The sequence below is a fragment of the Schistocerca piceifrons genome, unplaced genomic scaffold (assembly GCF_021461385.2).
Source record: "Schistocerca piceifrons isolate TAMUIC-IGC-003096 unplaced genomic scaffold, iqSchPice1.1 HiC_scaffold_701, whole genome shotgun sequence".
In the NCBI taxonomy this organism is placed as follows: domain Eukaryota; kingdom Metazoa; phylum Arthropoda; class Insecta; order Orthoptera; family Acrididae; genus Schistocerca; species Schistocerca piceifrons.
In genome coordinates this window covers 198,580-226,140 of record NW_025728950.1, presented here as the reverse complement: position 1 = coordinate 226,140, position 27,561 = coordinate 198,580, and the positions used below count along the sequence as shown (strand labels likewise).

Genomic DNA, 27,561 nt, shown 5'->3' with positions numbered 1-27,561 from the left:
TACATACATCCTATCACGGGCATAGTATGTAGCACAACTCCATACGCTACCGAAACAAACCAGCAGAGCCATCTCACAAACAGTATATTGCCTATTGTGGCGGCATGCACTATTCAAAGTTGATGCGCAGAATTGTACACTGCCAAAGGTCGATAGTGGCCTTGGACTCATTGACTTTCCCCGCAAATGTGCGGCAATCCTGATTCAAAGTATCGCCACTTTGCGTGAGATTGACCCAGGTGGTACAACAGCGGTGCTTTTCGACCGTTATCGCCCACAATCGGCGCGTGCACCAGTATGTTTGACACATATTCCATTCCGGATGACGACAGTCAAGGACTATTACCTCAATCAAAGTTACGTCCTAACAGTGGCCACCGACAAGGCACGCACATCGAAGCGCCTTTACTAGGCGCTTCGAGGCCAGCCCACACCACATAAATTGGAGGACAGACGACCGTCGGTCATCTGGCACCAAGCTTGGGCTAATATCAACCACCCAGCCCTTCCCACAGAAGTTTCAGCGCTATGGTATCGCGTTGTAAACAATTTAATACCCACTAATCACCGCCTGGCGGCCATCCGCCTATGGCCCTCGGCTGCTTGCGGCCGATGTGGTGACGTAGACACCAGAGAGCATCGTCTCTTATGCCCTCACGTCACAGAAGTGTGGGACCTTGCACGTGTGCTATTAGCGCTGATCGGTGGGACTACACTGGACTATGTGTCAATCGACTGGTTCCTTACCCCTGATATTCAGACCAACCAACGAACACGACGTAACGCAATGGTGTGGCTCTTGGGCCACACCATTTTCACGATCTATGACCTTTGCCTCACCGATGCTGTCTCTTTCATGGACTACCTTTGGAGCCAGCATCGCCTGGCGGAATCTGACCGGAAATATACCATTACTTTTGCAAGATTTCTTAAAGTTGCAATGGTTCATGGTTATCAAAAGGTGTTCCGGGCTGACTAAGGCACCTCGTGTAAGAATTGCCTGAGTGTACCCCTGGATCTTTGTCACTCAGACTTTCAAACTACCCTTGACTTACCCATACCCCAGATTTGGTATTGGCCTTCAGGGCATCACTAGAGTAGACTGTTCTATGATACTGATAATATGGAAATTGGTAACACGGAAATTGTGTGAACCTTGTATGAAAAATTATTGGAAAATTGGAAAACACATAATCTATCTTAGAGGATTATTACTTCGTTAATTCTATGGGCGATGGGATTATCTCGCCAGTTTCGTTTGAGTGTGCTGCCGTCGCTGTTTTTTTTTATTTTGCCTTCATTTCTGTCTTTATTTATTTCTTTCTATTTAGTTTTTAACATCATCACTTGCTTCACACCTGGAGAGGGAGGTGTGTTTCTGAGTAGTGTGTCGTCGCCCCCAAGGCATAGCAGAGTATGCCTCCGCTTTTATTTTCGGTTTATGGCAATAAGTCTTGCTACTAACAACACCCTGCTTTACGTGCTGCGTCGACACTAGAGGATGGCGGCATTTTTGGAGAGGAAAAGGTAGGTCTATAGGGGAGGTAGGAGGGAAAAAAGTGTAGTATTTGTCTTATCAGCTTAATATCTGATACATCCTGCATCACACGACCAGAATATTACACTCATTTTTGGCTTATGACGGAGTGCTAGGGGCTTGCTCCACCTCTGTCGCGGGTTGGCCCGGCATTGAAGTACCGCCGGGATCGGCCCACCTAAAATTAATTAAAACACAGCCTGAAATGGGTTAACTTTCTGCAGTGATCAGATATTCCGCTGGTAGCAAAACTTGTCGTAGTTGTTGATGTGCCCAGTAGTTAGTTGCTTACACACCACGATTTCTTTTCATTAATTTAAGATTATCTTAAGAATTTTTTTTTTTTTTTTGCGTTTAGCCGGACGGCACTTGCAGACGCATTACGCTAGGCTGGTAATTTATGGGGGCACAGGACAGTGCCTTCGGATGCCTCGTTAGCGTCTCTTACGGTCCGGGCACAGATAATTTTAATTACATTTTTTGGAGTTATATCCTTAGCTCCTCGCGAACGTCGTCGTCGTCGCCGCCGCACGCACGCTGAATACGTGTGTACACACGCACACACACATATGCAGTAGGCGGTGGACGATGTAAGCACTCGGCTAGGTGTAGCTCGCGCCAGTATAGCTCGCACCGGCCTGACGCTGCTGTGGGGCGGCCTCACGGCTTCTCCACTGCCCTGGCAGCTAGCGGCGTTCAAATGGGAGTCGCAGTTTACTCCTCGACATGGAGGGTAGTACTGGGATGTTGACGAGTGATCTCGTATTTGGTCGTTCCTTCCGGCACTTGCCTTTGCGATGTTTTCGACGGTCGCCTGTTGCCATATCGGCCCGCACCACCGTGTGTCACTCTCACATGTGGAGCGCACACGCTGCAAGCATTTAGGCCCTGACACTGCGGTTTTTCATCTCTGGCGGTACTCCGCAAGGATACCGCCCTTCGATTGCGCCATTCCAGCACTAATCGAAGTGCTAGGATTTTCCGGCCTGTTAGGAGACCGCTTCTGCAAAACGTGCGAGGAGATGTTTAATGGTTGCGAGCTACCCGCCGATTTTCTAGCTGTACATATTGTCCTTAATCCAAAGGTCACAGGTCACTGTCGGGCTAAGGACGTGTTCTTAACACTGATTATAAGTTGGTGGCACGAAGTGTGGCTTCACATCTTAAACAGGTAATGAATAAGGTACACTGGCGTTTCGAATCGAACCACCTTCACCGCTGCTTCTATATACCGTGATGCTGTCTTACTCACCCACCGCCGACGCTCGAACCCCGGCTTCAATTGATCTCTAGATTTCGCCGGTGCCTTCTCCCATCCTTACCTGCTGGCCGTTATGTCGCGGAAGGGTTTCGGGGAGCACTTCATAAGAGTCATCCGGCACTTCTTGGATGGAGCAAATTCCAGAATCATTGTGAACGGCTGCAGATCACGACCAATTCCCATCAGACGATCAGTTCGACAAGGCTGTCCCTTGTCAGTGTATTTTATCGCTTTGGCGCTGGACCCCATGCTGCGTGACATCGGACGGATGGTCGATGGTGTTCCTTTCCCAGGCGTCACCTTCCGCAGTGCGGCATACGCGGATGGTGTAGGTGTGTTTGTAGCAAACGCCAATGACATCGATTCGGTTCGCCGAGTCCTCCACGTTTATGAACGAGCATCCGGTGCCATGTTAAAATCCAACAAAATGGTGCTAATGCCACTAGGGCCACGATCATTGACCATCGAACGCCCATGCAACCGGATTGTAGGGGAACAACGTATCTTGGGTCTTGAGGTGACTGACTGTCCGCAGCGCATGTTAACACTCACGTGCAGGCGGATTCTCACGCGCATCAGAGGATTTTGCATGAGTCACACTGATCGACGACTCGACCTCCATCAACGAATCCAACTGATTAGTACATACATCCTATCACGGGCATAGTATGTAGCACAACTCCATACGCTACCGAAACAAACCAGCAGAGCCATCTCACAAACAGTATATTGCCTATTGTGGCGGCATGCACTATTCAAAGTTGATGCGCAGAATTGTACACTGCCAAAGGTCGATAGTGGCCTTGGACTCATTGACTTTCCCCGCAAATGTGCGGCAATCCTGATTCAAAGTATCGCCACTTTGCGTGAGATTGACCCAGGTGGTACAACAGCGGTGCTTTTCGACCGTTATCGCCCACAATCGGCGCGTGCACCAGTATGTTTGACACATATTCCATTCCGGATGACGACAGTCAAGGACTATTACCTCAATCAAAGTTACGTCCTAACAGTGGCCACCGACAAGGCACGCACATCGAAGCGCCTTTACTAGGCGCTTCGAGGCCAGCCCACACCACATAAATTGGAGGACAGACGACCGTCGGTCATCTGGCACCAAGCTTGGGCTAATATCAACCACCCAGCCCTTCCCACAGAAGTTTCAGCGCTATGGTATCGCGTTGTAAACAATTTAATACCCACTAATCACCGCCTGGCGGCCATCCGCCTATGGCCCTCGGCTGCTTGCGGCCGATGTGGTGACATAGACACTAGAGAGCATCGTCTCTTATGCCCTCACGTCACAGAAGTGTGGGACCTTGCACGTGTGCTATTAGCGCTGATCGGTGGGACTACACTGGACTATGTGTCAATCGACTGGTTCCTTACCCCTGATATTCAGACCAACCAACGAACACGACGTAACGCAATAGTGTGGCTCTTGGGCCACACCATTTTCACGATCTATGACCTTTGCCTCACCGATGCTGTCTCTTTCATGGACTACCTTTGGAGCCAGCATCGCCTGGCGGAATCTGACCGGAAATATACCATTACTTTTGCAAGATTTCTTAAAGTTGCAATGGTTCATGGTTATCAAAAGGTGTTCCGGGCTGACTAAGGCACCTCGTATAAGAATTGCCTGAGTGTACCCCTGGATCTTTGTCACTCAGACTTTCAAACTACCCTTGACTTACCCATACCCCAGATTTGGTATTGGCCTTCAGGGCATCACTAGAGTAGACTGTTCTATGATACTGATAATATGGAAATTGGTAACACGGAAATTGTGTGAACCTTGTATGAAAAATTATTGGAAAATTGGAAAACACATAATCTATCTTAGAGGATTATTACTTCGTTAATTCTATGGGCGATGGGATTATCTCGCCAGTTTCGTTTGAGTGTGCTGCCGTCGCTGTTTTTTTTTATTTTGCCTTCATTTCTGTCTTTATTTATTTCTTTCTATTTAGTTTTTAACATCATCACTTGCTTCACACCTGGAGAGGGAGGTGTGTTTCTGAGTAGTGTGTCGTCGCCCCCAAGGCATAGCAGAGTATGCCTCCGCTTTTATTTTCGGTTTATGGCAATAAGTCTTGCTACTAACAACACCCTGCTTTACGTGCTGCGTCGACACTAGAGGATGGCGGCATTTTTGGAGAGGAAAAGGTAGGTCTATAGGGGAGGTAGGAGGGAAAAAAGTGTAGTATTTGTCTTATCAGCTTAATATCTGATACATCCTGCATCACACGACCAGAATATTACACTCATTTTTGGCTTATGACGGAGTGCTAGGGGCTTGCTCCACCTCTGTCGCGGGTTGGCCCGGCATTGAAGTACCGCCGGGATCGGCCCACCTAAAATTAATTAAAACACAGCCTGAAATGGGTTAACTTTCTGCAGTGATCAGATATTCCGCTGGTAGCAAAACTTGTCGTAGTTGTTGATGTGCCTAGTAGTTAGTTGCTTACACACCACGATTTCTTTTCATTAATTTAAGATTATCTTAAGAATTTTTTTTTTTTTTTTTTTGCGTTTAGCCGGACGGCACTTGCAGCCGCATTACGCTAGGCTGGTAATTTATGGGGGCACAGGACAGTGCCTTCGGATGCCTCGTTAGCGTCTCTTATGGTCCGGGCACAGATAATTTTAATTACATTTTTTGGAGTTATATCCTTAGCTCCTCGCGAACGTCGTCGTCGTCGTCGCCGCCGCACGCACGCTGAATACGTGTGTACACACGCACACACACATATGCAGTAGGCGGTGGACGATGTAAGCACTCGGCTAGGTGTAGCTCGCGCCAGTATAGCTCGCACCGGCCTGACGCTGCTGTGGGGCGGCCTCACGGCTTCTCCACTGCCCTGGCAGCTAGCGGCGTTCAAATGGGAGTCGCAGTTTACTCCTCGACATGGAGGGTAGTACTGGGATGTTGACGAGTGATCTCGTATTTGGTCGTTCCTTCCGGCACTTGCCTTTGCGATGTTTTCGACGGTCGCCTGTTGCCATATCGGCCCGCACCACCGTGTGTCACTCTCACATGTGGAGCGCACACGCTGCAAGCATTTAGGCCCTGACACTGCGGTTTTTCATCTCTGGCGGTACTCCGCAAGGATACCGCCCTTCGATTGCGCCATTCCAGCACTAATCGAAGTGCTAGGATTTTCCGGCCTGTTAGGAGACCGCTTCTGCAAAACGTGCGAGGAGATGTTTGCTGGTTGCGAGCTACCCGCCGATTTTCTAGCTGTACGTATTGTCCTTAATCCAAAGGTCACAGGTCACTGTCGGGCTAAGGACGTGTTCTTAACACTGATTATAAGTTGGTGGCACGAAGTGTGGCTTCACATCTTAAACAGGTAATGAATAAGGTACACTGGCGTTTCGAATCGAACCACCTTCACCGCTGCTTCTATATACCGTGATGCTGTCTTACTCACCCACCGCCGACGCTCGAACCCCGGCTTCAATTGATCTCTAGATTTCGCCGGTGCCTTCTCCCATCCTTACCTGCTGGCCGTTATGTCGCGGAAGGGTTTCGGGGAGCACTTCATAAGAGTCATCCGGCACTTCTTGGATGGAGCAAATTCCAGAATCATTGTGAACGGCTGCAGATCACGACCAATTCCCATCAGACGATCAGTTCGACAAGGCTGTCCCTTGTCAGTGTATTTTATCGCTTTGGCGCTGGACCCCATGCTGCGTGACATCGGACGGATGGTCGATGGTGTTCCTTTCCCAGGCGTCACCTTCCGCAGTGCGGCATACGCGGATGGTGTAGGTGTGTTTGTAGCAAACGCCAATGACATCGATTCGGTTCGCCGAGTCCTCCACGTTTATGAACGAGCATCCGGTGCCATGTTAAAATCCAACAAAATGGTGCTAATGCCACTAGGGCCACGATCATTGACCATCGAACGCCCATGCAACCGGATTGTAGGGGAACAACGTATCTTGGGTCTTGAGGTGACTGACTGTCCGCAGCGCATGTTAACACTCACGTGCAGGCGGATTCTCACGCGCATCAGAGGATTTTGCATGAGTCACACTGATCGACGACTCGACCTCCATCAACGAATCCAACTGATTAGTACATACATCCTATCACGGGCATAGTATGTAGCACAACTCCATACGCTACCGAAACAAACCAGCAGAGCCATCTCACAAACAGTATATTGCCTATTGTGGCGGCATGCACTATTCAAAGTTGATGCGCAGAATTGTACACTGCCAAAGGTCGATAGTGGCCTTGGACTCATTGACTTTCCCCGCAAATGTGCGGCAATCCTGATTCAAAGTATCGCCACTTTGCGTGAGATTGACCCAGGTGGTACAACAGCGGTGCTTTTCGACCGTTATCGCCCACAATCGGCGCGTGCACCAGTATGTTTGACACATATTCCATTCCGGATGACGACAGTCAAGGACTATTACCTCAATCAAAGTTACGTCCTAACAGTGGCCACCGACAAGGCACGCACATCGAAGCGCCTTTACTAGGCGCTTCGAGGCCAGCCCACACCACATAAATTGGAGGACAGACGACCGTCGGTCATCTGGCACCAAGCTTGGGCTAATATCAACCACCCAGCCCTTCCCACAGAAGTTTCAGCGCTATGGTATCGCGTTGTAAGCAATTTAATACCCACTAATCACCGCCTGGCGGCCATCCGCCTATGGCCCTCGGCTGCTTGCGGCCGATGTGGTGACGTAGACACCAGAGAGCATCGTCTCTTATGCCCTCACGTCACAGAAGTGTGGGACCTTGCACGTGTGCTATTAGCGCTGATCGGTGGGACTACACTGGACTATGTGTCAATCGACTGGTTCCTTACCCCTGATATTCAGACCAACCAACGAACACGACGTAACGCAATGGTGTGTCTCTTGGGCCACACCATTTTCACGATCTATGACCTTTGCCTCACCGATGCTGTCTCTTTCATGGACTACCTTTGGAGCCAGCATCGCCTGGCGGAATCTGACCGGAAATATACCATTACTTTTGCAAGATTTCTTAAAGTTGCAATGGTTCATGGTTATCAAAAGGTGTTCCGGGCTGACTAAGGCACCTCGTATAAGAATTGCCTGAGTGTACCCCTGGATCTTTGTCACTCAGACTTTCAAACTACCCTTGACTTACCCATACCCCAGATTTGGTATTGGCCTTCAGGGCATCACTAGAGTAGACTGTTCTATGATACTGATAATATGGAAATTGGTAACACGGAAATTGTGTGAACCTTGTATGCAAAATTATTGGAAAATTGGAAAACACATAATCTATCTTAGAGGATTATTACTTCGTTGATTCTATGGGCGATGGGATTATCTCGCCAGTTTCGTTTGAGTGTGCTGCCGTCGCTGTTTTTTTTTTATTTTGCCTTCATTTCTGTCTTTATTTATTTCTTTCTATTTAGTTTTTAACATCATCACTTGCTTCACACCTGGAGAGGGAGGTGTGTTTCTGAGTAGTGTGTCGTCGCCCCCAAGGCATAGCAGAGTATGCCTCCGCTTTTATTTTCGGTTTATGGCAATAAGTCTTGCTACTAACAACACCCTGCTTTACGTGCTGCGTCGACACTAGAGGATGGCGGCATTTTTGGAGAGGAAAAGGTAGGTCTATAGGGGAGGTAGGAGGGAAAAAAGTGTAGTATTTGTCTTATCAGCTTAATATCTGATACGTCCTGCATCACACGACCAGAATATTACACTCATTTTTGGCTTATGACGGAGTGCTAGGTGTTTGCTCCACCTCTGTCGCAGGTTGGCCCGGCATTGAAGTACCGCCGGGATCGGCCCACCTAAAATTAATTAAAACACAGCCTGAAATGGGTTACCTTTCTGCAGTGATCAGATATTCCGCTGGTAGCAAAACTTGTCGTAGTTGTTGATGTGCCCAGTAGTTAGTTGCTTACACACCACGATTTCTTTTCATTAATTTAAGATTATCTTAAGAATTTTTTTTTTTTTTTTTTGCGTTTAGCCGGACGGCACTTGCAGCCGCATTACGCTAGGCTGGTAATTTATGGGGGCACAGGACAGTGCCTTCGGATGCCTCGTTAGCGTCTCTTATGGTCCGGGCACAGATAATTTTAATTACATTTTTTGGAGTTTTATCCTTAGCTCCTCGCGAACGTCGTCGTCGTCGCCGCCGCACGCACGCTGAATACGTGTGTACACACGCACACACACATATGCAGTAGGCGGTGGACGATGTAAGCACTCGGCTAGGTGTAGCTCGCGCCAGTATAGCTCGCACCGGCCTGACGCTGCTGTGGGGCGGCCTCACGGCTTCTCCACTGCCCTGGCAGCTAGCGGCGTTCAAATGGGAGTCGCAGTTTACTCCTCGACATGGAGGGTAGTACTGGGATGTTGACGAGTGATCTCGTATTTGGTCGTTCCTTCCGGCACTTGCCTTTGCGATGTTTTCGACGGTCGCCTGTTGCCATATCGGCCCGCACCACCGTGTGTCACTCTCACATGTGGAGCGCACACGCTGCAAGCATTTAGGCCCTGACACTGCGGTTTTTCATCTCTGGCGGTACTCCGCAAGGATACCGCCCTTCGATTGCGCCATTCCAGCACTAATCGAAGTGCTAGGATTTTCCGGCCTGTTAGGAGACCGCTTCTGCAAAACGTGCGAGGAGATGTTTGCTGGTTGCGAGCTACCCGCCGATTTTCTAGCTGTACGTATTGTCCTTAGTCCAAAGGTCACAGGTCACTGTCGGGCTAAGGACGTGTTCTTAACACTGATTATAAGTTGGTGGCACGAAGTGTGGCTTCACATCTTAAACAGGTAATGAATAAGGTACACTGGCGTTTCGAATCGAACCACCTTCACCGCTGCTTCTATATACCGTGATGCTGTCTTACTCACCCACCGCCGACGCTCGAACCCCGGCTTCAATTGATCTCTAGATTTCGCCGGTGCCTTCTCCCATCCTTACCTGCTGGCTGTTATGTCGCGGAAGGGTTTCGGGAAGCACTTCATAAGAGTCATCCGGCACTTCTTGGATGGAGCAAATTCCAGAATCATTGTGAACGGCTGCAGATCACGACCAATTCCCATCAGACGATCAGTTCGACAAGGCTGTCCCTTGTCAGTGTATTTTATCGCTTTGGCGCTGGACCCCATGCTGCGTGACATCGGACGGATGGTCGATGGTGTTCCTTTCCCAGGCGTCACCTTCCGCAGTGCGGCATACGCGGATGGTGTAGGTGTGTTTGTAGCAAACGCCAATGACATCGATTCGGTTCGCCGAGTCCTCCACGTTTATGAACGAGCATCCGGTGCCATGTTAAAATCCAACAAAATGGTGCTAATGCCACTAGGGCCACGATCATTGACCATCGAACGCCCATGCAACCGGATTGTAGGGGAACAACGTATCTTGGGTCTTGAGGTGACTGACTGTCCGCAGCGCATGTTAACACTCACGTGCAGGCGGATTCTCACGCGCATCAGAGGATTTTGCATGAGTCACACTGATCGACGACTCGACCTCCATCAACGAATCCAACTGATTAGTACATACATCCTATCACGGGCATAGTATGTAGCACAACTCCATACGCTACCGAAACAAACCAGCAGAGCCATCTCACAAACAGTATATTGCCTATTGTGGCGGCATGCACTATTCAAAGTTGATGCGCAGAATTGTACACTGCCAAAGGTCGATAGTGGCCTTGGACTCATTGACTTTCCCCGCAAATGTGCGGCAATCCTGATTCAAAGTATCGCCACTTTGCGTGAGATTGACCCAGGTGGTACAACAGCGGTGCTTTTCGACCGTTATCGCCCACAATCGGCGCGTGCACCAGTATGTTTGACACATATTCCATTCCGGATGACGACAGTCAAGGACTATTACCTCAATCAAAGTTACGTCCTAACAGTGGCCACCGACAAGGCACGCACATCGAAGCGCCTTTACTAGGCGCTTCGAGGCCAGCCCACACCACATAAATTGGAGGACAGACGACCGTCGGTCATCTGGCACCAAGCTTGGGCTAATATCAACCACCCAGCCCTTCCCACAGAAGTTTCAGCGCTATGGTATCGCGTTGTAAACAATTTAATACCCACTAATCACCGCCTGGCGGCCATCCGCCTATGGCCCTCGGCTGCTTGCGGCCGATGTGGTGACGTAGACACCAGAGAGCATCGTCTCTTATGCCCTCACGTCACAGAAGTGTGGGACCTTGCACGTGTGCTATTAGCGCTGATCGGTGGGACTACACTGGACTATGTGTCAATCGACTGGTTCCTTACCCCTGATATTCAGACCAACCAACGAACACGACGTAACGCAATGGTGTGGCTCTTGGGCCACACCATTTTCACGATCTATGACCTTTGCCTCACCGATGCTGTCTCTTTCATGGACTACCTTTGGAGCCAGCATCGCCTGGCGGAATCTGACCGGAAATATACCATTACTTTTGCAAGATTTCTTAAAGTTGCAATGGTTCATGGTTATCAAAAGGTGTTCCGGGCTGACTAAGGCACCTCGTGTAAGAATTGCCTGAGTGTACCCCTGGATCTTTGTCACTCAGACTTTCAAACTACCCTTGACTTACCCATACCCCAGATTTGGTATTGGCCTTCAGGGCATCACTAGAGTAGACTGTTCTATGATACTGATAATATGGAAATTGGTAACACGGAAATTGTGTGAACCTTGTATGAAAAATTATTGGAAAATTGGAAAACACATAATCTATCTTAGAGGATTATTACTTCGTTAATTCTATGGGCGATGGGATTATCTCGCCAGTTTCGTTTGAGTGTGCTGCCGTCGCTGTTTTTTTTTATTTTGCCTTCATTTCTGTCTTTATTTATTTCTTTCTATTTAGTTTTTAACATCATCACTTGCTTCACACCTGGAGAGGGAGGTGTGTTTCTGAGTAGTGTGTCGTCGCCCCCAAGGCATAGCAGAGTATGCCTCCGCTTTTATTTTCGGTTTATGGCAATAAGTCTTGCTACTAACAACACCCTGCTTTACGTGCTGCGTCGACACTAGAGGATGGCGGCATTTTTGGAGAGGAAAAGGTAGGTCTATAGGGGAGGTAGGAGGGAAAAAAGTGTAGTATTTGTCTTATCAGCTTAATATCTGATACATCCTGCATCACACGACCAGAATATTACACTCATTTTTGGCTTATGACGGAGTGCTAGGGGCTTGCTCCACCTCTGTCGCGGGTTGGCCCGGCATTGAAGTACCGCCGGGATCGGCCCACCTAAAATTAATTAAAACACAGCCTGAAATGGGTTAACTTTCTGCAGTGATCAGATATTCCGCTGGTAGCAAAACTTGTCGTAGTTGTTGATGTGCCCAGTAGTTAGTTGCTTACACACCACGATTTCTTTTCATTAATTTAAGATTATCTTAAGAATTTTTTTTTTTTTTTTGCGTTTAGCCGGACGGCACTTGCAGACGCATTACGCTAGGCTGGTAATTTATGGGGGCACAGGACAGTGCCTTCGGATGCCTCGTTAGCGTCTCTTACGGTCCGGGCACAGATAATTTTAATTACATTTTTTGGAGTTATATCCTTAGCTCCTCGCGAACGTCGTCGTCGTCGCCGCCGCACGCACGCTGAATACGTGTGTACACACGCACACACACATATGCAGTAGGCGGTGGACGATGTAAGCACTCGGCTAGGTGTAGCTCGCGCCAGTATAGCTCGCACCGGCCTGACGCTGCTGTGGGGCGGCCTCACGGCTTCTCCACTGCCCTGGCAGCTAGCGGCGTTCAAATGGGAGTCGCAGTTTACTCCTCGACATGGAGGGTAGTACTGGGATGTTGACGAGTGATCTCGTATTTGGTCGTTCCTTCCGGCACTTGCCTTTGCGATGTTTTCGACGGTCGCCTGTTGCCATATCGGCCCGCACCACCGTGTGTCACTCTCACATGTGGAGCGCACACGCTGCAAGCATTTAGGCCCTGACACTGCGGTTTTTCATCTCTGGCGGTACTCCGCAAGGATACCGCCCTTCGATTGCGCCATTCCAGCACTAATCGAAGTGCTAGGATTTTCCGGCCTGTTAGGAGACCGCTTCTGCAAAACGTGCGAGGAGATGTTTAATGGTTGCGAGCTACCCGCCGATTTTCTAGCTGTACATATTGTCCTTAATCCAAAGGTCACAGGTCACTGTCGGGCTAAGGACGTGTTCTTAACACTGATTATAAGTTGGTGGCACGAAGTGTGGCTTCACATCTTAAACAGGTAATGAATAAGGTACACTGGCGTTTCGAATCGAACCACCTTCACCGCTGCTTCTATATACCGTGATGCTGTCTTACTCACCCACCGCCGACGCTCGAACCCCGGCTTCAATTGATCTCTAGATTTCGCCGGTGCCTTCTCCCATCCTTACCTGCTGGCCGTTATGTCGCGGAAGGGTTTCGGGGAGCACTTCATAAGAGTCATCCGGCACTTCTTGGATGGAGCAAATTCCAGAATCATTGTGAACGGCTGCAGATCACGACCAATTCCCATCAGACGATCAGTTCGACAAGGCTGTCCCTTGTCAGTGTATTTTATCGCTTTGGCGCTGGACCCCATGCTGCGTGACATCGGACGGATGGTCGATGGTGTTCCTTTCCCAGGCGTCACCTTCCGCAGTGCGGCATACGCGGATGGTGTAGGTGTGTTTGTAGCAAACGCCAATGACATCGATTCGGTTCGCCGAGTCCTCCACGTTTATGAACGAGCATCCGGTGCCATGTTAAAATCCAACAAAATGGTGCTAATGCCACTAGGGCCACGATCATTGACCATCGAACGCCCATGCAACCGGATTGTAGGGGAACAACGTATCTTGGGTCTTGAGGTGACTGACTGTCCGCAGCGCATGTTAACACTCACGTGCAGGCGGATTCTCACGCGCATCAGAGGATTTTGCATGAGTCACACTGATCGACGACTCGACCTCCATCAACGAATCCAACTGATTAGTACATACATCCTATCACGGGCATAGTATGTAGCACAACTCCATACGCTACCGAAACAAACCAGCAGAGCCATCTCACAAACAGTATATTGCCTATTGTGGCGGCATGCACTATTCAAAGTTGATGCGCAGAATTGTACACTGCCAAAGGTCGATAGTGGCCTTGGACTCATTGACTTTCCCCGCAAATGTGCGGCAATCCTGATTCAAAGTATCGCCACTTTGCGTGAGATTGACCCAGGTGGTACAACAGCGGTGCTTTTCGACCGTTATCGCCCACAATCGGCGCGTGCACCAGTATGTTTGACACATATTCCATTCCGGATGACGACAGTCAAGGACTATTACCTCAATCAAAGTTACGTCCTAACAGTGGCCACCGACAAGGCACGCACATCGAAGCGCCTTTACTAGGCGCTTCGAGGCCAGCCCACACCACATAAATTGGAGGACAGACGACCGTCGGTCATCTGGCACCAAGCTTGGGCTAATATCAACCACCCAGCCCTTCCCACAGAAGTTTCAGCGCTATGGTATCGCGTTGTAAACAATTTAATACCCACTAATCACCGCCTGGCGGCCATCCGCCTATGGCCCTCGGCTGCTTGCGGCCGATGTGGTGACATAGACACTAGAGAGCATCGTCTCTTATGCCCTCACGTCACAGAAGTGTGGGACCTTGCACGTGTGCTATTAGCGCTGATCGGTGGGACTACACTGGACTATGTGTCAATCGACTGGTTCCTTACCCCTGATATTCAGACCAACCAACGAACACGACGTAACGCAATAGTGTGGCTCTTGGGCCACACCATTTTCACGATCTATGACCTTTGCCTCACCGATGCTGTCTCTTTCATGGACTACCTTTGGAGCCAGCATCGCCTGGCGGAATCTGACCGGAAATATACCATTACTTTTGCAAGATTTCTTAAAGTTGCAATGGTTCATGGTTATCAAAAGGTGTTCCGGGCTGACTAAGGCACCTCGTATAAGAATTGCCTGAGTGTACCCCTGGATCTTTGTCACTCAGACTTTCAAACTACCCTTGACTTACCCATACCCCAGATTTGGTATTGGCCTTCAGGGCATCACTAGAGTAGACTGTTCTATGATACTGATAATATGGAAATTGGTAACACGGAAATTGTGTGAACCTTGTATGAAAAATTATTGGAAAATTGGAAAACACATAATCTATCTTAGAGGATTATTACTTCGTTAATTCTATGGGCGATGGGATTATCTCGCCAGTTTCGTTTGAGTGTGCTGCCGTCGCTGTTTTTTTTTATTTTGCCTTCATTTCTGTCTTTATTTATTTCTTTCTATTTAGTTTTTAACATCATCACTTGCTTCACACCTGGAGAGGGAGGTGTGTTTCTGAGTAGTGTGTCGTCGCCCCCAAGGCATAGCAGAGTATGCCTCCGCTTTTATTTTCGGTTTATGGCAATAAGTCTTGCTACTAACAACACCCTGCTTTACGTGCTGCGTCGACACTAGAGGATGGCGGCATTTTTGGAGAGGAAAAGGTAGGTCTATAGGGGAGGTAGGAGGGAAAAAAGTGTAGTATTTGTCTTATCAGCTTAATATCTGATACATCCTGCATCACACGACCAGAATATTACACTCATTTTTGGCTTATGACGGAGTGCTAGGGGCTTGCTCCACCTCTGTCGCGGGTTGGCCCGGCATTGAAGTACCGCCGGGATCGGCCCACCTAAAATTAATTAAAACACAGCCTGAAATGGGTTAACTTTCTGCAGTGATCAGATATTCCGCTGGTAGCAAAACTTGTCGTAGTTGTTGATGTGCCTAGTAGTTAGTTGCTTACACACCACGATTTCTTTTCATTAATTTAAGATTATCTTAAGAATTTTTTTTTTTTTTTTTTTGCGTTTAGCCGGACGGCACTTGCAGCCGCATTACGCTAGGCTGGTAATTTATGGGGGCACAGGACAGTGCCTTCGGATGCCTCGTTAGCGTCTCTTATGGTCCGGGCACAGATAATTTTAATTACATTTTTTGGAGTTATATCCTTAGCTCCTCGCGAACGTCGTCGTCGTCGTCGCCGCCGCACGCACGCTGAATACGTGTGTACACACGCACACACACATATGCAGTAGGCGGTGGACGATGTAAGCACTCGGCTAGGTGTAGCTCGCGCCAGTATAGCTCGCACCGGCCTGACGCTGCTGTGGGGCGGCCTCACGGCTTCTCCACTGCCCTGGCAGCTAGCGGCGTTCAAATGGGAGTCGCAGTTTACTCCTCGACATGGAGGGTAGTACTGGGATGTTGACGAGTGATCTCGTATTTGGTCGTTCCTTCCGGCACTTGCCTTTGCGATGTTTTCGACGGTCGCCTGTTGCCATATCGGCCCGCACCACCGTGTGTCACTCTCACATGTGGAGCGCACACGCTGCAAGCATTTAGGCCCTGACACTGCGGTTTTTCATCTCTGGCGGTACTCCGCAAGGATACCGCCCTTCGATTGCGCCATTCCAGCACTAATCGAAGTGCTAGGATTTTCCGGCCTGTTAGGAGACCGCTTCTGCAAAACGTGCGAGGAGATGTTTGCTGGTTGCGAGCTACCCGCCGATTTTCTAGCTGTACGTATTGTCCTTAATCCAAAGGTCACAGGTCACTGTCGGGCTAAGGACGTGTTCTTAACACTGATTATAAGTTGGTGGCACGAAGTGTGGCTTCACATCTTAAACAGGTAATGAATAAGGTACACTGGCGTTTCGAATCGAACCACCTTCACCGCTGCTTCTATATACCGTGATGCTGTCTTACTCACCCACCGCCGACGCTCGAACCCCGGCTTCAATTGATCTCTAGATTTCGCCGGTGCCTTCTCCCATCCTTACCTGCTGGCCGTTATGTCGCGGAAGGGTTTCGGGGAGCACTTCATAAGAGTCATCCGGCACTTCTTGGATGGAGCAAATTCCAGAATCATTGTGAACGGCTGCAGATCACGACCAATTCCCATCAGACGATCAGTTCGACAAGGCTGTCCCTTGTCAGTGTATTTTATCGCTTTGGCGCTGGACCCCATGCTGCGTGACATCGGACGGATGGTCGATGGTGTTCCTTTCCCAGGCGTCACCTTCCGCAGTGCGGCATACGCGGATGGTGTAGGTGTGTTTGTAGCAAACGCCAATGACATCGATTCGGTTCGCCGAGTCCTCCACGTTTATGAACGAGCATCCGGTGCCATGTTAAAATCCAACAAAATGGTGCTAATGCCACTAGGGCCACGATCATTGACCATCGAACGCCCATGCAACCGGATTGTAGGGGAACAACGTATCTTGGGTCTTGAGGTGACTGACTGTCCGCAGCGCATGTTAACACTCACGTGCAGGCGGATTCTCACGCGCATCAGAGGATTTTGCATGAGTCACACTGATCGACGACTCGACCTCCATCAACGAATCCAACTGATTAGTACATACATCCTATCACGGGCATAGTATGTAGCACAACTCCATACGCTACCGAAACAAACCAGCAGAGCCATCTCACAAACAGTATATTGCCTATTGTGGCGGCATGCACTATTCAAAGTTGATGCGCAGAATTGTACACTGCCAAAGGTCGATAGTGGCCTTGGACTCATTGACTTTCCCCGCAAATGTGCGGCAATCCTGATTCAAAGTATCGCCACTTTGCGTGAGATTGACCCAGGTGGTACAACAGCGGTGCTTTTCGACCGTTATCGCCCACAATCGGCGCGTGCACCAGTATGTTTGACACATATTCCATTCCGGATGACGACAGTCAAGGACTATTACCTCAATCAAAGTTACGTCCTAACAGTGGCCACCGACAAGGCACGCACATCGAAGCGCCTTTACTAGGCGCTTCGAGGCCAGCCCACACCACATAAATTGGAGGACAGACGACCGTCGGTCATCTGGCACCAAGCTTGGGCTAATATCAACCACCCAGCCCTTCCCACAGAAGTTTCAGCGCTATGGTATCGCGTTGTAAGCAATTTAATACCCACTAATCACCGCCTGGCGGCCATCCGCCTATGGCCCTCGGCTGCTTGCGGCCGATGTGGTGACGTAGACACCAGAGAGCATCGTCTCTTATGCCCTCACGTCACAGAAGTGTGGGACCTTGCACGTGTGCTATTAGCGCTGATCGGTGGGACTACACTGGACTATGTGTCAATCGACTGGTTCCTTACCCCTGATATTCAGACCAACCAACGAACACGACGTAACGCAATGGTGTGTCTCTTGGGCCACACCATTTTCACGATCTATGACCTTTGCCTCACCGATGCTGTCTCTTTCATGGACTACCTTTGGAGCCAGCATCGCCTGGCGGAATCTGACCGGAAATATACCATTACTTTTGCAAGATTTCTTAAAGTTGCAATGGTTCATGGTTATCAAAAGGTGTTCCGGGCTGACTAAGGCACCTCGTATAAGAATTGCCTGAGTGTACCCCTGGATCTTTGTCACTCAGACTTTCAAACTACCCTTGACTTACCCATACCCCAGATTTGGTATTGGCCTTCAGGGCATCACTAGAGTAGACTGTTCTATGATACTGATAATATGGAAATTGGTAACACGGAAATTGTGTGAACCTTGTATGCAAAATTATTGGAAAATTGGAAAACACATAATCTATCTTAGAGGATTATTACTTCGTTGATTCTATGGGCGATGGGATTATCTCGCCAGTTTCGTTTGAGTGTGCTGCCGTCGCTGTTTTTTTTTTATTTTGCCTTCATTTCTGTCTTTATTTATTTCTTTCTATTTAGTTTTTAACATCATCACTTGCTTCACACCTGGAGAGGGAGGTGTGTTTCTGAGTAGTGTGTCGTCGCCCCCAAGGCATAGCAGAGTATGCCTCCGCTTTTATTTTCGGTTTATGGCAATAAGTCTTGCTACTAACAACACCCTGCTTTACGTGCTGCGTCGACACTAGAGGATGGCGGCATTTTTGGAGAGGAAAAGGTAGGTCTATAGGGGAGGTAGGAGGGAAAAAAGTGTAGTATTTGTCTTATCAGCTTAATATCTGATACGTCCTGCATCACACGACCAGAATATTACACTCATTTTTGGCTTATGACGGAGTGCTAGGTGTTTGCTCCACCTCTGTCGCAGGTTGGCCCGGCATTGAAGTACCGCCGGGATCGGCCCACCTAAAATTAATTAAAACACAGCCTGAAATGGGTTACCTTTCTGCAGTGATCAGATATTCCGCTGGTAGCAAAACTTGTCGTAGTTGTTGATGTGCCCAGTAGTTAGTTGCTTACACACCACGATTTCTTTTCATTAATTTAAGATTATCTTAAGAATTTTTTTTTTTTTTTTTTGCGTTTAGCCGGACGGCACTTGCAGCCGCATTACGCTAGGCTGGTAATTTATGGGGGCACAGGACAGTGCCTTCGGATGCCTCGTTAGCGTCTCTTATGGTCCGGGCACAGATAATTTTAATTACATTTTTTGGAGTTTTATCCTTAGCTCCTCGCGAACGTCGTCGTCGTCGCCGCCGCACGCACGCTGAATACGTGTGTACACACGCACACACACATATGCAGTAGGCGGTGGACGATGTAAGCACTCGGCTAGGTGTAGCTCGCGCCAGTATAGCTCGCACCGGCCTGACGCTGCTGTGGGGCGGCCTCACGGCTTCTCCACTGCCCTGGCAGCTAGCGGCGTTCAAATGGGAGTCGCAGTTTACTCCTCGACATGGAGGGTAGTACTGGGATGTTGACGAGTGATCTCGTATTTGGTCGTTCCTTCCGGCACTTGCCTTTGCGATGTTTTCGACGGTCGCCTGTTGCCATATCGGCCCGCACCACCGTGTGTCACTCTCACATGTGGAGCGCACACGCTGCAAGCATTTAGGCCCTGACACTGCGGTTTTTCATCTCTGGCGGTACTCCGCAAGGATACCGCCCTTCGATTGCGCCATTCCAGCACTAATCGAAGTGCTAGGATTTTCCGGCCTGTTAGGAGACCGCTTCTGCAAAACGTGCGAGGAGATGTTTAATGGTTGCGAGCTACCCGCCGATTTTCTAGCTGTACATATTGTCCTTAATCCAAAGGTCACAGGTCACTGTCGGGCTAAGGACGTGTTCTTAACACTGATTATAAGTTGGTGGCACGAAGTGTGGCTTCACATCTTAAACAGGTAATGAATAAGGTACACTGGCGTTTCGAATCGAACCACCTTCACCGCTGCTTCTATATACCGTGATGCTGTCTTACTCACCCACCGCCGACGCTCGAACCCCGGCTTCAATTGATCTCTAGATTTCGCCGGTGCCTTCTCCCATCCTTACCTGCTGGCCGTTATGTCGCGGAAGGGTTTCGGGGAGCACTTCATAAGAGTCATCCGGCACTTCTTGGATGGAGCAAATTCCAGAATCATTGTGAACGGCTGCAGATCACGACCAATTCCCATCAGACGATCAGTTCGACAAGGCTGTCCCTTGTCAGTGTATTTTATCGCTTTGGCGCTGGACCCCATGCTGCGTGACATCGGACGGATGGTCGATGGTGTTCCTTTCCCAGGCGTCACCTTCCGCAGTGCGGCATACGCGGATGGTGTAGGTGTGTTTGTAGCAAACGCCAATGACATCGATTCGGTTCGCCGAGTCCTCCACGTTTATGAACGAGCATCCGGTGCCATGTTAAAATCCAACAAAATGGTGCTAATGCCACTAGGGCCACGATCATTGACCATCGAACGCCCATGCAACCGGATTGTAGGGGAACAACGTATCTTGGGTCTTGAGGTGACTGACTGTCCGCAGCGCATGTTAACACTCACGTGCAGGCGGATTCTCACGCGCATCAGAGGATTTTGCATGAGTCACACTGATCGACGACTCGACCTCCATCAACGAATCCAACTGATTAGTACATACATCCTATCACGGGCATAGTATGTAGCACAACTCCATACGCTACCGAAACAAACCAGCAGAGCCATCTCACAAACAGTATATTGCCTATTGTGGCGGCATGCACTATTCAAAGTTGATGCGCAGAATTGTACACTGCCAAAGGTCGATAGTGGCCTTGGACTCATTGACTTTCCCCGCAAATGTGCGGCAATCCTGATTCAAAGTATCGCCACTTTGCGTGAGATCGACCCAGGTGGTACAACAGCGGTGCTTTTCGACCGTTATCGCCCACAATCGGCGCGTGCACCAGTATGTTTGACACATATTCCATTCCGGATGACGACAGTCAAGGACTATTACCTCAATCAAAGTTACGTCCTAACAGTGGCCACCGACAAGGCACGCACATCGAAGCGCCTTTACTAGGCGCTTCGAGGCCAGCCCACACCACATAAATTGGAGGACAGACGACCGTCGGTCATCTGGCACCAAGCTTGGGCTAATATCAACCACCCAGCCCTTCCCACAGAAGTTTCAGCGCTATGGTATCGCGTTGTAAACAATTTAATACCCACTAATCACCGCCTGGCGGCCATCCGCCTATGGCCCTCGGCTGCTTGCGGCCGATGTGGTGACATAGACACCAGAGAGCATCGTCTCTTATGCCCTCACGTCACAGAAGTGTGGGACCTTGCACGTGTGCTATTAGCGCTGATCGGTGGGACTACACTGGACTATGTGTCAATCGACTGGTTCCTTACCCCTGATATTCAGACCAACCAACGAACACGACGTAACGCAATAGTGTGGCTCTTGGGCCACACCATTTTCACGATCTATGACCTTTGCCTCACCGATGCTGTCTCTTTCATGGACTACCTTTGGAGCCAGCATCGCCTGGCGGAATCTGACCGGAAATATACCATTACTTTTGCAAGATTTCTTAAAGTTGCAATGGTTCATGGTTATCAAAAGGTGTTCCGGGCTGACTAAGGCACCTCGTATAAGAATTGCCTGAGTGTACCCCTGGATCTTTGTCACTCAGACTTTCAAACTACCCTTGACTTACCCATACCCCAGATTTGGTATTGGCCTTCAGGGCATCACTAGAGTAGACTGTTCTATGATACTGATAATATGGAAATTGGTAACACGGAAATTGTGTGAACCTTGTATGAAAAATTATTGGAAAATTGGAAAACACATAATCTATCTTAGAGGATTATTACTTCGTTAATTCTATGGGCGATGGGATTATCTCGCCAGTTTCGTTTGAGTGTGCTGCCGTCGCTGTTTTTTTTTATTTTGCCTTCATTTCTGTCTTTATTTATTTCTTTCTATTTAGTTTTTAACATCATCACTTGCTTCACACCTGGAGAGGGAGGTGTGTTTCTGAGTAGTGTGTCGTCGCCCCCAAGGCATAGCAGAGTATGCCTCCGCTTTTATTTTCGGTTTATGGCAATAAGTCTTGCTACTAACAACACCCTGCTTTACGTGCTGCGTCGACACTAGAGGATGGCGGCATTTTTGGAGAGGAAAAGGTAGGTCTATAGGGGAGGTAGGAGGGAAAAAAGTGTAGTATTTGTCTTATCAGCTTAATATCTGATACATCCTGCATCACACGACCAGAATATTACACTCATTTTTGGCTTATGACGGAGTGCTAGGGGCTTGCTCCACCTCTGTCGCGGGTTGGCCCGGCATTGAAGTACCGCCGGGATCGGCCCACCTAAAATTAATTAAAACACAGCCTGAAATGGGTTAACTTTCTGCAGTGATCAGATATTCCGCTGGTAGCAAAACTTGTCGTAGTTGTTGATGTGCCTAGTAGTTAGTTGCTTACACACCACGATTTCTTTTCATTAATTTAAGATTATCTTAAGAATTTTTTTTTTTTTTTGCGTTTAGCCGGACGGCACTTGCAGCCGCATTACGCTAGGCTGGTAATTTATGGGGGCACAGGACAGTGCCTTCGGATGCCTCGTTAGCGTCTCTTATGGTCCGGGCACAGATAATTTTAATTACATTTTTTGGAGTTATATCCTTAGCTCCTCGCGAACGTCGTCGTCGTCGTCGCCGCCGCACGCACGCTGAATACGTGTGTACACACGCACACACACATATGCAGTAGGCGGTGGACGATGTAAGCACTCGGCTAGGTGTAGCTCGCGCCAGTATAGCTCGCACCGGCCTGACGCTGCTGTGGGGCGGCCTCACGGCTTCTCCACTGCCCTGGCAGCTAGCGGCGTTCAAATGGGAGTCGCAGTTTACTCCTCGACATGGAGGGTAGTACTGGGATGTTGACGAGTGATCTCGTATTTGGTCGTTCCTTCCGGCACTTGCCTTTGCGATGTTTTCGACGGTCGCCTGTTGCCATATCGGCCCGCACCACCGTGTGTCACTCTCACATGTGGAGCGCACACGCTGCAAGCATTTAGGCCCTGACACTGCGGTTTTTCATCTCTGGCGGTACTCCGCAAGGATACCGCCCTTCGATTGCGCCATTCCAGCACTAATCGAAGTGCTAGGATTTTCCGGCCTGTTAGGAGACCGCTTCTGCAAAACGTGCGAGGAGATGTTTGCTGGTTGCGAGCTACCCGCCGATTTTCTAGCTGTACGTATTGTCCTTAATCCAAAGGTCACAGGTCACTGTCGGGCTAAGGACGTGTTCTTAACACTGATTATAAGTTGGTGGCACGAAGTGTGGCTTCACATCTTAAACAGGTAATGAATAAGGTACACTGGCGTTTCGAATCGAACCACCTTCACCGCTGCTTCTATATACCGTGATGCTGTCTTACTCACCCACCGCCGACGCTCGAACCCCGGCTTCAATTGATCTCTAGATTTCGCCGGTGCCTTCTCCCATCCTTACCTGCTGGCCGTTATGTCGCGGAAGGGTTTCGGGGAGCACTTCATAAGAGTCATCCGGCACTTCTTGGATGGAGCAAATTCCAGAATCATTGTGAACGGCTGCAGATCACGACCAATTCCCATCAGACGATCAGTTCGACAAGGCTGTCCCTTGTCAGTGTATTTTATCGCTTTGGCGCTGGACCCCATGCTGCGTGACATCGGACGGATGGTCGATGGTGTTCCTTTCCCAGGCGTCACCTTCCGCAGTGCGGCATACGCGGATGGTGTAGGTGTGTTTGTAGCAAACGCCAATGACATCGATTCGGTTCGCCGAGTCCTCCACGTTTATGAACGAGCATCCGGTGCCATGTTAAAATCCAACAAAATGGTGCTAATGCCACTAGGGCCACGATCATTGACCATCGAACGCCCATGCAACCGGATTGTAGGGGAACAACGTATCTTGGGTCTTGAGGTGACTGACTGTCCGCAGCGCATGTTAACACTCACGTGCAGGCGGATTCTCACGCGCATCAGAGGATTTTGCATGAGTCACACTGATCGACGACTCGACCTCCATCAACGAATCCAACTGATTAGTACATACATCCTATCACGGGCATAGTATGTAGCACAACTCCATACGCTACCGAAACAAACCAGCAGAGCCATCTCACAAACAGTATATTGCCTATTGTGGCGGCATGCACTATTCAAAGTTGATGCGCAGAATTGTACACTGCCAAAGGTCGATAGTGGCCTTGGACTCATTGACTTTCCCCGCAAATGTGCGGCAATCCTGATTCAAAGTATCGCCACTTTGCGTGAGATTGACCCAGGTGGTACAACAGCGGTGCTTTTCGACCGTTATCGCCCACAATCGGCGCGTGCACCAGTATGTTTGACACATATTCCATTCCGGATGACGACAGTCAAGGACTATTACCTCAATCAAAGTTACGTCCTAACAGTGGCCACCGACAAGGCACGCACATCGAAGCGCCTTTACTAGGCGCTTCGAGGCCAGCCCACACCACATAAATTGGAGGACAGACGACCGTCGGTCATCTGGCACCAAGCTTGGGCTAATATCAACCACCCAGCCCTTCCCACAGAAGTTTCAGCGCTATGGTATCGCGTTGTAAACAATTTAATACCCACTAATCACCGCCTGGCGGCCATCCGCCTATGGCCCTCGGCTGCTTGCGGCCGATGTGGTGACATAGACACCAGAGAGCATCGTCTCTTATGCCCTCACGTCACAGAAGTGTGGGACCTTGCACGTGTGCTATTAGCGCTGATCGGTGGGACTACACTGGACTATGTGTCAATCGACTGGTTCCTTACCCCTGATATTCAGACCAACCAACGAACACGACGTAACGCAATAGTGTGGCTCTTGGGCCACACCATTTTCACGATCTATGACCTTTGCCTCACCGATGCTGTCTCTTTCATGGACTACCTTTGGAGCCAGCATCGCCTGGCGGAATCTGACCGGAAATATACCATTACTTTTGCAAGATTTCTTAAAGTTGCAATGGTTCATGGTTATCAAAAGGTGTTCCGGGCTGACTAAGGCACCTCGTATAAGAATTGCCTGAGTGTACCCCTGGATCTTTGTCACTCAGACTTTCAAACTACCCTTGACTTACCCATACCCCAGATTTGGTATTGGCCTTCAGGGCATCACTAGAGTAGACTGTTCTATGATACTGATAATATGGAAATTGGTAACACGGAAATTGTGTGAACCTTGTATGAAAAATTATTGGAAAATTGGAAAACACATAATCTATCTTAGAGGATTATTACTTCGTTAATTCTATGGGCGATGGGATTATCTCGCCAGTTTCGTTTGAGTGTGCTGCCGTCGCTGTTTTTTTTTATTTTGCCTTCATTTCTGTCTTTATTTATTTCTTTCTATTTAGTTTTTAACATCATCACTTGCTTCACACCTGGAGAGGGAGGTGTGTTTCTGAGTAGTGTGTCGTCGCCCCCAAGGCATAGCAGAGTATGCCTCCGCTTTTATTTTCGGTTTATGGCAATAAGTCTTGCTACTAACAACACCCTGCTTTACGTGCTGCGTCGACACTAGAGGATGGCGGCATTTTTGGAGAGGAAAAGGTAGGTCTATAGGGGAGGTAGGAGGGAAAAAAGTGTAGTATTTGTCTTATCAGCTTAATATCTGATACATCCTGCATCACACGACCAGAATATTACACTCATTTTTGGCTTATGACGGAGTGCTAGGGGCTTGCTCCACCTCTGTCGCGGGTTGGCCCGGCATTGAAGTACCGCCGGGATCGGCCCACCTAAAATTAATTAAAACACAGCCTGAAATGGGTTAACTTTCTGCAGTGATCAGATATTCCGCTGGTAGCAAAACTTGTCGTAGTTGTTGATGTGCCTAGTAGTTAGTTGCTTACACACCACGATTTCTTTTCATTAATTTAAGATTATCTTAAGAATTTTTTTTTTTTTTTGCGTTTAGCCGGACGGCACTTGCAGCCGCATTACGCTAGGCTGGTAATTTATGGGGGCACAGGACAGTGCCTTCGGATGCCTCGTTAGCGTCTCTTATGGTCCGGGCACAGATAATTTTAATTACATTTTTTGGAGTTATATCCTTAGCTCCTCGCGAACGTCGTCGTCGTCGTCGCCGCCGCACGCACGCTGAATACGTGTGTACACACGCACACACACATATGCAGTAGGCGGTGGACGATGTAAGCACTCGGCTAGGTGTAGCTCGCGCCAGTATAGCTCGCACCGGCCTGACGCTGCTGTGGGGCGGCCTCACGGCTTCTCCACTGCCCTGGCAGCTAGCGGCGTTCAAATGGGAGTCGCAGTTTACTCCTCGACATGGAGGGTAGTACTGGGATGTTGACGAGTGATCTCGTATTTGGTCGTTCCTTCCGGCACTTGCCTTTGCGATGTTTTCGACGGTCGCCTGTTGCCATATCGGCCCGCACCACCGTGTGTCACTCTCACATGTGGAGCGCACACGCTGCAAGCATTTAGGCCCTGACACTGCGGTTTTTCATCTCTGGCGGTACTCCGCAAGGATACCGCCCTTCGATTGCGCCATTCCAGCACTAATCGAAGTGCTAGGATTTTCCGGCCTGTTAGGAGACCGCTTCTGCAAAACGTGCGAGGAGATGTTTGCTGGTTGCGAGCTACCCGCCGATTTTCTAGCTGTACGTATTGTCCTTAATCCAAAGGTCACAGGTCACTGTCGGGCTAAGGACGTGTTCTTAACACTGATTATAAGTTGGTGGCACGAAGTGTGGCTTCACATCTTAAACAGGTAATGAATAAGGTACACTGGCGTTTCGAATCGAACCACCTTCACCGCTGCTTCTATATACCGTGATGCTGTCTTACTCACCCACCGCCGACGCTCGAACCCCGGCTTCAATTGATCTCTAGATTTCGCCGGTGCCTTCTCCCATCCTTACCTGCTGGCCGTTATGTCGCGGAAGGGTTTCGGGGAGCACTTCATAAGAGTCATCCGGCACTTCTTGGATGGAGCAAATTCCAGAATCATTGTGAACGGCTGCAGATCACGACCAATTCCCATCAGACGATCAGTTCGACAAGGCTGTCCCTTGTCAGTGTATTTTATCGCTTTGGCGCTGGACCCCATGCTGCGTGACATCGGACGGATGGTCGATGGTGTTCCTTTCCCAGGCGTCACCTTCCGCAGTGCGGCATACGCGGATGGTGTAGGTGTGTTTGTAGCAAACGCCAATGACATCGATTCGGTTCGCCGAGTCCTCCACGTTTATGAACGAGCATCCGGTGCCATGTTAAAATCCAACAAAATGGTGCTAATGCCACTAGGGCCACGATCATTGACCATCGAACGCCCATGCAACCGGATTGTAGGGGAACAACGTATCTTGGGTCTTGAGGTGACTGACTGTCCGCAGCGCATGTTAACACTCACGTGCAGGCGGATTCTCACGCGCATCAGAGGATTTTGCATGAGTCACACTGATCGACGACTCGACCTCCATCAACGAATCCAACTGATTAGTACATACATCCTATCACGG

General features: G+C 49.2%; 8 pseudogenes; all 8 read left to right on the top strand.

Annotated features, from left to right (window-relative positions):
• Nucleotides 1-1,509: 1,509 nt before the first annotated feature.
• LOC124769556 lies at nucleotides 1,510-1,720 on the top strand (annotated as a pseudogene).
• Nucleotides 1,721-4,949: 3,229 nt separating this feature from the next.
• Nucleotides 4,950-5,160, top strand: LOC124769554 (annotated as a pseudogene).
• Nucleotides 5,161-8,396: 3,236 nt separating this feature from the next.
• LOC124769629 lies at nucleotides 8,397-8,607 on the top strand (annotated as a pseudogene).
• A 3,231-nt stretch (nucleotides 8,608-11,838) lies between these two features.
• LOC124769553 lies at nucleotides 11,839-12,049 on the top strand (annotated as a pseudogene).
• Nucleotides 12,050-15,278: 3,229 nt separating this feature from the next.
• Nucleotides 15,279-15,489, top strand: LOC124769552 (annotated as a pseudogene).
• Nucleotides 15,490-18,725: 3,236 nt separating this feature from the next.
• LOC124769628 lies at nucleotides 18,726-18,936 on the top strand (annotated as a pseudogene).
• A 3,231-nt stretch (nucleotides 18,937-22,167) lies between these two features.
• Nucleotides 22,168-22,378, top strand: LOC124769551 (annotated as a pseudogene).
• A 3,231-nt stretch (nucleotides 22,379-25,609) lies between these two features.
• LOC124769550 lies at nucleotides 25,610-25,820 on the top strand (annotated as a pseudogene).
• Nucleotides 25,821-27,561: the final 1,741 nt, after the last annotated feature.